This window comes from Lissotriton helveticus, chromosome 5_1, assembly GCF_964261635.1.
Source record: "Lissotriton helveticus chromosome 5_1, aLisHel1.1, whole genome shotgun sequence".
NCBI lineage: Eukaryota > Metazoa > Chordata > Amphibia > Caudata > Salamandridae > Lissotriton > Lissotriton helveticus.
Genome location: NC_136065.1, coordinates 784,543,637 through 784,557,628, shown reverse-complemented (window position 1 = coordinate 784,557,628; position 13,992 = coordinate 784,543,637).

Sequence of the window (13,992 nt, the reverse complement as noted above, 5' to 3'; positions counted from 1 at the left end):
TACATTGCTTTGTGATTGAAAGTGATGTAGAGAATTAAATAATTGTACTAGTCATAGAGTTAGTGTAAGTCTGCTTCATAGTAAGCAGTATCAGTGTCATAGGAAATGTAGAACATGACTGAGCAAGAAGAGGAAGATATTACTATTCCTGGATTGTGAAAATGATCTTCAACATTTTAATTCTGAAAGTTGCAGAAATGCCAAATGACGGGATTGGCTTACAAGAAATCCAAGAGTTATAAATGGCTCTGACAAGATTTGGCCTTGTGGAAACTTGTGGTAGAGAGCAAGAAGTCATTTATTGCATGTAACATGTTTTTAAAAACGATGGAGATTTTCTTTCAGAAAGTGGCGGGCTGAAAGTAATAACAGCACAACAGAGTGTAAGCTGTTCATAGGACATCCTTTGACGTCATGGAAAGTAAGTTAACTTTAAGGAGTTCTGAATTCTGATTTGTTATGTTGTATGGGTTTTTTAAACACAATCATTTTGATTGTGTTTTTTTTCCCCGCTGTTATATGATGAATACCTTCAAGTCACTGTTTTTAGTGAATTTTGATACATTCTGAGAACAGCAAAAATAAACCATTTAACATGTATAATTAATTCTGTACTGTTTGCATTTATGATGTATATGTAGAACTGTGTAGGAGGCATGGAGAAGGTGAGGCTTCTGTAAGTGTCAAAGTTGTTGCATGCAGTGCTGCGCTTCTGCGTATTCTTTCATATGCTAGACTACATCTGCACAATGAGATACCTAAGCAAAGGAAACACAAGTGATGTGATTGTGAAATGAGCAAAATAAATTGCACGTATTTCATTTACATCACCTGTGTTTCCTATCATTACGAAGCACATTGTGTAGATCAAGTTTAGGTCTGTCCAGGGAAACATAGGAGGTTTGGACTTTGTTCAAGAGTGCAGTGGACATGACTCACTTCATTGGTAGACCTTCACATATATTATGTCCTCTATTCTCTTCAACAACTCGAAATTTCATCTGCAACCCTGAGTAGGCCTCACCTCAAACAAACCTCTGGATAGGAGACATCTTATTGGCATCCTGAAGCAATTATTTAAAATTTTAGTGTCTTGCGACACTTTTCTGAGACAACAGCAATGCAAAAGATGCACCATGTTTTAAGATAGGCCTCACTTCATCTGCATCAAGATACTGTTAGTTTAAAATGTATATCTTTAGGACTGTGTAGGGGGCCTGGAGAAGCAGAAGCTTCTGTAAGTGTCAAAGTTGTTGAAAAACTGTTTGTCCTTCAATCTTTTCCCTTGTCTTTTGTAATTTTTAAATACATGTTTTAATATTTTTCAAATGTTTGTTCTCTCTTTCACAGATTGAAAGTATAAAAACAAAAAGTGAGTAATTTAACGACAATTATAAGGTAAATGTTTTGTACTCTTTTCGTTACATTTCTATCACATTTAACTTCTATTAGTTCCACTGCTTCATTTCTTTAACCCTCAGTTTCCTGCCTTTGCTACTTCCCTCATTCCTTTCTCTATTACCTACTTACTCAACTCCTTCCACTCTTTTTCTCAGTCCCTCTCTTCTCATAGTTCCTCACTCTTGTTCACTCACTCCGTCTCTATTACTCTTAGTGTCTTTGACTGATCACTCTATCACTATTTGTTCATAATGCTTTCTCTGTGTAGTTGAAGCACACTAAGGGGCATATTATGAACACAGCCAATAAAATTATTGCTCTTTTTATTGGCAGAAAACTGGTGCAAAAGTGGTTTTAGCGGCAGTTTTCTGCCGCAAAAGCAGCTTTAGCGACACATTTCTGCCAATAAAAGCTGCAAAACTTTTATTGCCTATGTTGATGATATGGCTCTATGTTACTTAAATTTCTTTGCTATTTCAATTAATCTTTTTCTGTTATTTTTTGTTTTCTGTTTTCTATTTTTTCTCTCTGTTATTCCTCATGTTTTAATCTTATTTTGAACATTCACTCACATTCTCCAAGAAACTCTTCTTTGTTAATGTTATACTCTGTTTTTTTTTCTTTCACTTCGTTATCTATTTTGTTTTTCACAATTATACCCTCTTCCGTCTTTTCTTCGGTAAATAGATCTATTAAACAGTATCTCTTCTTTACTCCCTATAGCTGTCTTTCTTTTAACATCACTCTCTGTTTACTTTCCTTATACTTACTCTTTTTTTAAAAAAAAATGTTTTTTGGTTAGCTCCCGGTCCGCGTACCGGGAAGCTAACCGGGAAGCGAACCAAAAGAAATAGAGCTTGCCAGAGTGCTAAACATTCTAGCAATTTTTTTTGAAAGGGAAGGTAGTTCTGAAAAGAACTTTTTTAAAAATATTTTTGTTGTTTTATATTTTTTTTATTTTTTTTTTTAATTTTTTTTTTTTTTGTATTTTTTGAACGATTTTATATTTTTTTTGTTTTTTTTGGGGGGGGGGAACAACAAAAAACAGGCATTGAAAAGGGCTCAACAGGAGCAAAAAAAAAATTACTGGGGGCGGTTAGGGCAATTATGGTGTTCATACGCCAGGTTGATAGCATTTATGCTCATATTGCCACATGCTAACAACGCACGACAGTGCATACAAGTGTGGATCATGTGGCCAAAATGTTCTTGTATGTTTGGCACAGTTTCCCGTGCCTCTGCTGGTGTCAATGAAATGGATATTCTTGATCTGGCCACAGGAGTTGATCTTGGATTTTCCTGCAAATCCGTATTTCCGCCCGGCTATAATTCAGTGGATGCTTCCTTGTCATGTGCCTGTGCATAGTATGGTTGCCATAACTATATTTCTTATCCGTCCCTCTGGATAATTTTTCTTTACAGATGAGGCAGGTGACATACCTCGCATTCACTTTTTTTTGGCCAGGAGGGATCGAATAAAACTGCCAGATGAAACTGGCTTTCTTATGGGAAACCCGGGGCACTTCTTCTAAGAACTGTGGTTCTTCTCCCTCCTCTTCATCCATTTCTTCCTCTTCCTCCTCAGTGTTGGTCATCACCTGGGGAGGTGGTCCTCTCTTCCCATGAGGAGGTGGAGGTGGTGGTGGGGGTCCACCAGCTGAAGCAACTACTGAAGCCATTTCTGATATAGTAATAAAGGTCTTCCTCTCACAATGATGAAAGTCAGAGTGAGGAAAGAAGGAGGGGTTTTCATCATTTGGGAAAAACAATACTTCTCAACCAATGAAAAGTGTTATTTTTAGGTCACCTGACCTAGCCTTACATCATTATGAAACCAAAAGTGAAATGAACCAATGAAAAGTTTTATTAACAAGTCACATGACCTCTCACGCTCATGTTACGCGCTGCGGAACGCGCCCCGGTTAGCTTCCGGGTCGCTGAGCTTCGCGCCTCGGTCCGCGCCCCGGGACACTTCCGGGTGCGCCAACGCGGTACGTCACAAGACGCATTACGCGGCAACGCGATACATCGCGCTTTCGCGACGCGCCGCGGATCGCTTCCGGAGAGCTGCGTTTCGCGCCTCGGTCCGCGCCCCGGGGCACTTCCGGGTGCGCTAACGCAGTACGTCATAAGACGCATTACGCGGCAACGCGATACCGTCACTATGTTGATTTCTTACCGGTTCGCGGACTGGGTCGCGGCATCAATTTGAGCTAACGGAAAGCTTCCCGGTTCGCGGACCGGGAGCGAAACAAAAAAAATATTTAAAAAAAATTATTAATAAACATATAAAATATATTTTTGGATTTAAAGAAGAATACATTTTACAGCTATAGATATTAGCTTTTAAAAAACCAATGAAATTCACTGAAAAAACCATAGGTTATAGACCATATATAGTTAGGAATTAGCATTTACAAAACCTTGAAAATTCACTGAAAAAACCATAGGTTATACACCATATATAGTTAGGAATTAGCATTTAAAAAACCTTATTTTACTCACACAAAACCAATGAAATTCCATATATAGTTAGTTGTACTAACTATATATCGCGCACCCGCAATCCACTGCTGATCATGTCACATATTACATCATTCATGACATGGTCAGTGACATCACTGATGACATCACTGATGACATCTCAAATGACATCACTGATGACATCACTGATGACATCTCAAATGACATCACTGATTTCTTTAGTCTATCACCACCTCTAGTTCCCCCTGCCACAAAATCAATTCCAAAATATTGCAGTTTGCTTCTGTCTCTCTGGTGCACTTGATCAAAATGTCTTGCCACAGGGTATGCCGGGTCTGCTTTCTCAAAAGAAATTGAGACGCCTGGAATCCAGGTATATCATCGACCTCATGACAAAGGCCCCACGGGGATTGAACAGCGGAGAAGAACTGGCAGTTCATTTGGGCAAATAATTTATGAACTAGCCAGTGACTGCCCTTTGGTTGAGTAATCCGAATCTGTAATTTTTTGTAATTTTTTGTAATTTTGAGTAATTTTGAATAATTTTGTATAACTTTTTCACAGGTGGAGGGTTGTCCTGCACTTGGTATTAATTGACTGCTGTGCACAAGTATATTATTATTGCCAATACATGGCATGATGGACAAGTATGAACCTTGAGATTGGGGATTGCGAGGCTTCACAATCCCCCTCACAGTATCTCCCCACGATCATCATGGGGAGCAAGGCCGATACACGGCAAGATGAAAGTAATTCAAGGAATACTTGAGTAAATATAGATCGCGCAGCGTATTATTATGCAGCAATGTATTAAACACACTCCAAGATGGCGCGACCTACAAAACACATAGTCCGTCAACCATGTCTATGAACGTTTTGCTTTAATACCCATGCTAACCCTCGCAGTGTAATTGACACTGACGAAGGCTTTATGCTGAAACGCGTCTGTTGATCCGTGTGATTAAACTTTGATGGTGTGAGCACAAGAAACTTTGACTCCACGAGTGCGGTTCTTTGGAAAATAAAAATTCTGGAGTTGAGCGCTGTGTATATATATATATATATATATATATATTACCTACTGGCGGTCGCCAGTAGGTATATATAGTTAGGATTTTTTCTCTATGGGATTTTTGAAAATTCTATGTCTAATAACTTTGGCGTTTGTGGACGGAATTGGCTGAAATTTTCAGGAAAATGGAACATTCTGTTTTCTGAGCAGCCCCTGAAAACTTGGGGGGGTTCGTCAAGGGGGGGCAGAGAAAAAAGGGGGGTCCCAAAACGCGTTTTTCCCATGTTAATTTCCATAGGGCGGTTGGCCTCACTTTTAGCCCGAACGGCTGAATGGATTTGCACGAAACTAGGTCTCAATATATGTGCTCCAGTGGATTTTGAGAACTTAACGTTCAAAAAAAGATATATATCTGTAACAGCGCTCCGGACAGCGCTCCGCTTCGCGTACTTTTCGCGTTACGGAGCTTTGCGAAGCGAAGCTGATTGGTTCTCCGGCGTCTGTAAACATTCCAAACAGTCCGTAGCGGCCGCCATCTTGTCTCTCGGTAGGATCGAGAGACAAGAGGAGGCCAAAGCGAAGGGGCAAATGACCATAAGGGGGCATAGTAGATCCTCCCTGACCCCCTAGGTTTGATGTGGAGGTTTTAAAAGGGCCCCGCGGGGCAAAAAAAAAACAAAAAAAAAAAAAACGAATGGCTGAATGGATTTGCATGAAACTTGGCAAAATTGTAGGGACCGGTAGCCCGATGTGCCTTTGCTGGGTCTCAATATATGTGCTCCAGTGGATTTTGAGAATTAACGTTCAAAAAAAGATATATATCTGTGACAGCGTCCCGGGTAGCGCTCCGTTTTGCGTACTTTTCGCGTTACGGAGCTTTGCGAAGCGAAGCTGATTGGCTCTCCGGTGTCTGTAAACGTTCCAAACAGTACGGAGCGGCCGCCATCTTGTCTCTCGGTAGGATCGAGAGACAAGAGGAGGCCAAAGCGAAGGGGCAAATGACCATAAGGGGGCATAGTAGATCCTCCCTGACCCCCTAGGTTTGATGTGGAGGCTTTAAAAGGGCTCCGCGGGAAAAAAAAAATCGGTTTTTTTTGGTGGGGTGCGCCCGGTTCGCGTAACGGGAAGCGGACTGGGGAGCGAACTACAAGGAAACAAGAATGATTGACTTTTAACTTATTGTATGTTTATAGACTTTTTTTTTCTTTTTTTTCTGCTGAGTGACGTCTCGGCCTATCTCCACGGGATGCAGTCCCTACCATCTCGGCGTCTAAGCCCAGGGGGACCGGTAGTGTGGGAGAGATAACGTCTGTTAACGTTCGATTCGAAGGAAATCAGGAAGTGTTGATAAACATTGTCTGCGCCATCTTGCCTTTTTTCAAATGCCACACTTTTGTCGTGCACGGCCGCCATTTTAGATGCCTTGAACAGACCCACTCTCTGCACGCTGTCGATCCTTAGCATGGCTCCCCACCCTCGCAAGCATCTCCCCCAGGCACTGGTCACCCCCGCTCTCTGTCTTATGCATGGGCAATAAACCTCCCTCCATCTGCGCTGCTCTTCCCTGAGAATCACACCCTGTGCCCGCCCGACACCTCCCTTTCGCCCTATTCACTACCGCACCCTCTGACACTCCTCTTCCTCTGTGTCCGATTGTCCAGGCCGGTCCCAGGCTATCAGCTAGCCCTGCAGATGTAGTTTATGGCCCCAGCTTTAAAGAATCACCCCTCTTCAAAGGAGTTACAGTAGATCAAGGCCCCCACCCGATGAGATCCGTCACACCACACGCGTTCCTACTATCTGAAAACCATCCTGTATTGTGATTTGGGAGGGGACCGAGCCTGAAGCGGAAGATTCCAGGGATGCCTCTTTGTACATCAAAGTTTTTACAATTATGTGTCACATTAAAAATATATAGCACTCCAACAAAGTAGTAGGATTATAAAACTTTAATAACTTATAAATATATACAACGCAACAAAAACAGTAAAAACATTTAAACATTTTTAGGAAAAAAGAAGCAACAATGGTCAGTAGCTGTGTTTTGTGCGAATAGTCCCAAGGCAGCACAACGTGCTGAGTTCTGGACGGCACCCAGGTGATGTTGCCTGGGTGCCGCACTGGTTTTGGGTATCCTACAATGCAGCTCCGAAAAACGGCGTGGGGCGTCCCGGGGGGTGGCCTCGTCAGTAGCGGTCTGTTGTGCGAATAGTCCCAAGGCAGCAGAACGCGCTGAGATGTGGATGGCACCCAGGTGATGTCCAGTAAGTTGCCGCACTGGTTTTGGTATCCTACAATGCTGCTCCGAATAACGGCGTGGGGCGTCCCGGGGGGTGGCTCGTCAGTAGCGGTCTGTTGTGCGAATAGTCCCAAGGCAGCAGAACGCGCTGAGATGTGGATGGCACCCAGGTGATGTCAAGTAAGTTGCCGCACTGGTTTTGGTATCCTACAATGCTGCTCCGAATAACGGCGTGGGGTGCCCGGGGGGGGGGTGAGGCGGCGTGAACGGGCCTCCCCAGGTGGAGGCTCGTCTGCTGTAGTGGGGTGCCCCTTTACCGTTTCAGTTGCCATTCCGCTCGCTTTTGGTACACTGTGCCAAAATCCGCCATTCAGCTGAGTTGCGCCCACTCTTGCGGTGCAGCGATAGGCGGCTGCCACAGGACTCTCAAAATGGCGGCAGGCTCTTTCCTTTTTGGGCCTGGTCCACTGAAATGGCCCTGGGACACCTTGGAAATCGGACGCTTGTCTGCTAGGTCTTGGACCCCATTCTCGAAAGCGTCCCCTCAGCCTTGAAGATTCTACAAAAGTCTTGGGGGCCCCCGACTCCTGCAGGCTTCCGGTGGGGAGCGGCTGCCATGATTGCTCGCGGAATGACCACGACGGAGCCACGAGATGGTGGTGCTTTCATGCTGACGCCAGCTTCAGTCTGAAACATCCAGAAACAAGGTGGGGCTTTCATCGTTTGGAAAAAAAAAAGTTTTCATCCAATGAAAAGTGTTATTTTTAGGTCATATGATCAAGCCTTCCATCATTAGGAAACCAAAAGTAAAATGAACCAATGAAAAGTTTTATAAACAAGTCACATGACCTGTTATGCGGCATAGGGTATAAAAAGCGTAGAAAATCCGTTGGCACGTGAGGCGGCGTCAGTAGCGGACCGATGTGCGAATAGGCCGAAGGCAGCACAACGCGCCAAGATCCGGATGGCACCGAGGTGGGGTCCAGCAAGTTGCCGCACTGGTGTGGCCATCCTACAATGCTGCGCCGAAAGTCGGCGTGGGGCGCCCCGTTGGCCTGTGAGTTCGCGTCAGTAGCGGACCGATGTGCGAATAGGCCGAAGGCAGCACAACGCGCCAAGATCCGGATGGCAGCAAGGTGGTGTCCACTAAGTTGCCGCACTGGTGTGGCCATCCTACAATGCTGCGCCGAAAGTCGGCGTGGGGTGCCCCGTTGGCCTGTGAGGCGGCGTCAGTAGCGGACCGATGTGCGAATAGGCCGAAGGCAGCACAACGCGCCAAGATCCAGGTGGCACCGAGGTGGGGTCCAGCAAGTTGCCGCACTGGTGTGGCCATCCTACAATGCTGCGCCGAAAGTCGGCGTGGCCCGCCCCGTTGACCTGTGAGTTCACGTCAGTAGCGGACCGATGTGCGAATAGGCCGAAGGCAGCACAACGCGCCAAGATCCGGATGGCACCGAGGTGGGGTCCAGCAAGTTGCCGCACTGGTGTGGCCATCCTACAATGCTGCGCCGAAAGTCGGCGTGGGGTGCCCCGTTGGCCTGTGAGGCGGCGTCAGTAGCGGACCGATGTGCGAATAGGCCGAAGGCAGCACAACGCGCCAAGATCCGGATGGCACCGAGGTGGTGTCCAGCAAGTTGCCGCACTGGTGTGGCCATCCTACAATGCTGCGCCGAAAGTCGGCGTGGGGCGCCCCGTTGGCCTGTGAGGTGGCGTCAGTAGCGGACCGATGTGCGAATAGGGCCAAAGGCAGCGCAACGCGCCAAGATCCGGAGGCACCGAGGTGGGGTCCAGCAAGTTGCCGCACTGGTGTGGCCATCCTACAATGCTGCGCCGAAAGTCGGCGTGGGGCGCTCCGTTGGCCTGTGAGTTTGCGTCAGTCAGTGGGGGTTGTTTGAAGATCTGACTGCATTGGAAAGCAATGTGATGCTGTGCGTCGCCCCCAAGATGAAGGTTCCTCGGCTGCAGTGGGGCGCCCCTTGGTGTTTCACTCGCTATGCAGCTGAGTTGCGTGCGCACTTGCGGCGAAGAGGCCGAAGGCAGCACAACAATATTTTTGGAATGGAAGACACCACAAGGCGCTGAGATTCGGTTGGCACCGAGGTGGTGTCTAGCAAGTTGCCGCACTGGTGTGGCCATCCTACAATGCTGCTCCAAATAACGGCGTGGGGTGCCCGAAGGGGGGGGGAGGCGGCGTGAACGGGCCCCCCAGGTGGAGGCTCGTCTGCTGTAGTGGGGCGCCCCTTTCCCGTTTCAGTTGCCATTCAGCTGAGTTTCGGCCGCTCTTGATGCTACAGCGACAGGCGGCTGCAACAGGACTCTCAAAATGGCGGCCTGTTCTTTGGATTTGGTCCTGGTCCACTAAAATGGCCCTGGGACACCTTAGAACTCGGATGCTCGAATTTTTTTTCCTTTCCTCTACATGCAAAAAAGGTAAATGCCCGGTACGTTATTTGCCTCATCTGCCACGATGTACTCTCCAGAGGAACCGAAAAAAAATATAGTTATGGTAACTATACCATGCATCGTCATATGGAGAGGTGGCACCGATTAATTATAGTGCTGCACAAAAGAGAGATTTGGAGGAGAACCCCCGACTTGCCAGTACATTCACCAAAGAAGTGGCACTGACAGCATCAGAGGCAAGGGAAACGGTCCCAAATATTTAGAAGAACTTTGGAAAGATTAAAATGACATGTTTAGATTGTGGCAAATTAATTTCATGTGGACAGAGGAGTGTTACTCTAATAAATACAGCATATGAACATCATCATAGTCGCTGGTTGGTGGAGACATTTTGAATATATCCTGGACCTGCCCGTCCTCGCCCAAAATGGCGCCGGAATAAATGGGACTCGTAACTCCTTGTTGTGTACTGGTTGCACAACCTTGATATCACGAGATACGTATGCAGTTTTGAAGCACATGGCGGGCGGGGACGAGAATTGATTGAATATTTCGACATCCCTATTGATATTAAGTTCTGATGTGTTATTGATTACTGTACTATTGAAAGTTCGAATTAACGTCACCCATGGTACTTGCCCGCAAATGTATATCTAGATAATTTTATTGTAACTGGCCCTGTCGTATTTTAATTATAAAATGTACTTCCACCGATTCCGCAACTGTTAGACACCTTAGTTCTTGCAACCTAATGGCCCGCCCGTTACGTTCCTCTACAGTGTAAATGTCTACTCATCATATACGATTACAGTTTGCTCCGTGGCCGGCCCACGTGGTTATAGGCCCGTATTTGTATACTGACATTTTCACAATAAAGGTTTTTAAAAGAAAACATGGTAGTAGTATTTACATTGGTAAAGTTTTTAATAATAGTCACTGTTTTAGAATCAGTAAAAGGCAAGTGAAATAAAGCAGTCCAATTACATGAAGGTTAAAAGGTATAATACGCAGGAACGCAGTAAAGATAAATGGTCAAGGGCTGTTGTGTTTTCTACTCCTGCAACATAAAGTGATCGATAAGAATCTGATATTCAGGCGTATCGGCGACTAAGACAGCAGGCCGAGCCTCTTTTGCTCAACGGCTCCGTCATGGGACGAAGAAACGCCCTTTTTCTCGAAAAAGGAATATATTTTACTTGCAGGACAGTTGTAAATTTTCCGGGAAAGTACATTAGCCTGGAACATTATAACATATGTTCAAGAAAAAATAATGTTCGAAAGTAATAAAAAGCGTAATTTTTAGGTCATATGACCAAGCCTTTCATCATTAGAATAAGAAAAGTAAAATGAACCAGTGAAAAGTTTTATTAACAAGTCACATGACCTGTTATGCTTACGTTACGCGCTGCGCGCCGCGCCCCGGATCGCTTCCGGGAAGCTGCGCTTCGCGCACCGGAGCACTTCCGGATGCGCTAACACGGCGCGTCATATGACGCATTACGCGACAACGCAGGTCCAGAATATAGTCAAAATGTCTCCACCAACCAGCGGTCGGAACACAACCCCTTTCAGCAGGCTAAATAGTTCTGTTAAATGACAACAGAAGGGACAGGCAACAAGAACCATCAGTCAAAGAGAGGAGGGCAAGTTCTTCTCTACCGGGTCACGTTGGGGCGCTACCGGAACTGATCGAATTGGTAGTCTACAGTGTTTCTGGATGTTTCAGACTGAAGCTGGCGTCAGCATGAGAGCACCACCATCTCGTAGCTCCGTCGTGGCCATTCCACGAGCAATCATGGCAGCCGCTCCCCACCAGAAGCCTGCGGGAGTCGGGGGCCCCCAAGACTTTTGTAGAATCTTCAAGGCTGAGGGGACGCTTTCGAGAATGGAGCCCAAGCTCTAGCAGACAAGCGTCTGAGTTCCAAGGTGTCGCAGGGCCATTTTAGTGGACCACGCCCAAATCTGAAGAGCCGGCCGCCATTTTGAGAGTCCTGTGGCAGCCGTCTATCGCTGCACCGCAAGAGCGGGAGCAACTCAACTACATGGTGAGCGAGACGCTGTAGTCGAAAGAGCGGGCGGTAAACAGCTGAATAGCGGAAGAGGCACAGTGTAGCAAAAGCGGGCGGAATGGCAACTGAAACGGTAAAGGGGCGCCCCACTACAGCGTGTCTTTAGGTGAAACGGATTGTGGGACAAGGTCAAGAATGGATGAGTTACCAAAAGGCAAAAAGTTCCGCTTGACCCCGGGAGCCGGCCACCTATGTCGGGGGCGATCTCAGGCCACACCAGGGCAACACGACTTGCGGAGGGGGCTGGAGCCAAGCGCCCCCTCCGAGTCCGCGCCATCACACCGTCCCTCGGGGGCCTCCGTCAAGCGGTTCAGGGTGGCACCGCATCACATTGTTTTCAAATGCAGTCACGTCCTCAAACAGCCCCCACTTACATTGAGAATAGTGAAGCTGTAGCAAGTGCAAATAAGCTTCAGACAGTGTTACAAGCACTCCTCAAAACTTTGAACTATCAGAGTGCATGAGTTTCATGCTAGATCGATTGAGCTAGCCAGATCGGGCAACAAAAAGTATAAAATAGTTATGTAAATAGTTATTTAATAAAATGTTTTACCCTGTTACTTTGCTGGTGTGTTGTATATATTTGTAATATTTGCATAGAGTTTATCGTTATTTTGGGCGGGGTGGGTGGCGGAGCCGAGCTGTCTTGCAGCCATCATGGTGTGGAGCTCAGTTCATCTCACTAGTTTCGTATTTCTCATGAGGGGTTGTTCCTAATGTTTCTATTTTAGCGAGGTTAAAAAGAGATCCCATTAGTGGCCTACTGATTTTGCTCGATTCCTTTTGTTTTTTTACACGATTTTTCACTATCTGCAAAGACTAAACAGAGTATTGCGACTCTGTGCTTGTTTGTAAATAGAGAATGAACCAAAGAGAACCAATTCTAAAACAGTAAATGCTTGGATAACAATCAATCAAATGGAGAGAGAAGCAGGCACGACGGATTACAACGGGGGCAAAGGCCTGCGTTAACTACCCTTCACTATCTGCAAAGAGAGAGTACTCCTAATAGAAATGAGGGGGAGGGGGGGCAGCATTCAAAGCAGATCAGTGTGCATAAACACGAAAATGTTTTTACTTACCATGTACTTGACATTCGACAGCTTATGATATTTGCTATTAAAAAACCATTGAAATTCACTGAAAAAACCATAGGTTAGAGACCATATATAGTTAGGAATTAGCATTCAAAAAACCTTGAAAATTCACTGAAAAAACCATAGGTTATAGACCATATATAGTTAGGAATTAGCATTTAAAAAACCTTATTTTACTCACACAAAACCATTGAAATTCCATATATAGTTAGTTGCACTAACTATATATCGCGCACCCGCAATCCACTGCTGATGATGTCACATATTACATCATTCATGACATGGTCAGTGACATCACTGATGACATCACTGATGACATCTCAAATGACATCACTGATGACATCACTGATGACATCTCATTTGACATCATTCTTGTGCTAATACGATAAACCTCTTCAGACTCTAATATAACCTTAGATACACTCAGTGTATACAGACACTCACACACTGTCACTCATCCATGGAGTTACTCACACACCTAGTCAGTCATGCAAAGAAACAATCTCACCTCCATTTCCTCAACTATACAGTTATACACACCTTACTTATTCAAACATATACTAACACATATTTACTCTCTTATACAATCCCTGATACAAGTTCACAATGATCCATACAGCCACTCACACATTCAGTGGCTCTCATGCACAGTTATTTATATATGCCAACTCTCACATGTACTGTGTTTTACATATGTACTTACTATGACATGTAGCATTGAGATATCCATTCACTCATCAATACACTCATGCACACAGTCAACCGCCCATGTAGCTGTTTCCACATGCACTCTTGAACTCATACACCTAGTGAATCAACTGCTCACACATCTATGCACAGAGTCACACACCTCCCAGCCACCCCCACACAAACTCAATCTCCCATACAAATACTTGGGCAACCAATCAATAACACATATAACCTCTCGTATAGCTAATGATCAACACATGCAGCAGTTTACATCACAACAGACATACTGATGCACATATTCAGACAGTTTAGTCACTAACCCATGCATTTAGTACGACACATTTATTCACTCACTCATACAGTCAGTCACGCACCTACTAAATCCTTCATTCAGACACTTATACATCCACTCATTCTTCAATAAATCAAACATATTTAAACTTTACAGAAACACACAGTCACTGGATGATGTCATCAGTGATGTCATCAGTGATGTCATTTGAGATGTCATCAGTGATGTCATCAGTGATGTCATTTGAGATGTTATCAGTGATGTCATTTGAGATGTCATCAGTGATGTCATCAGTGATGTCATTT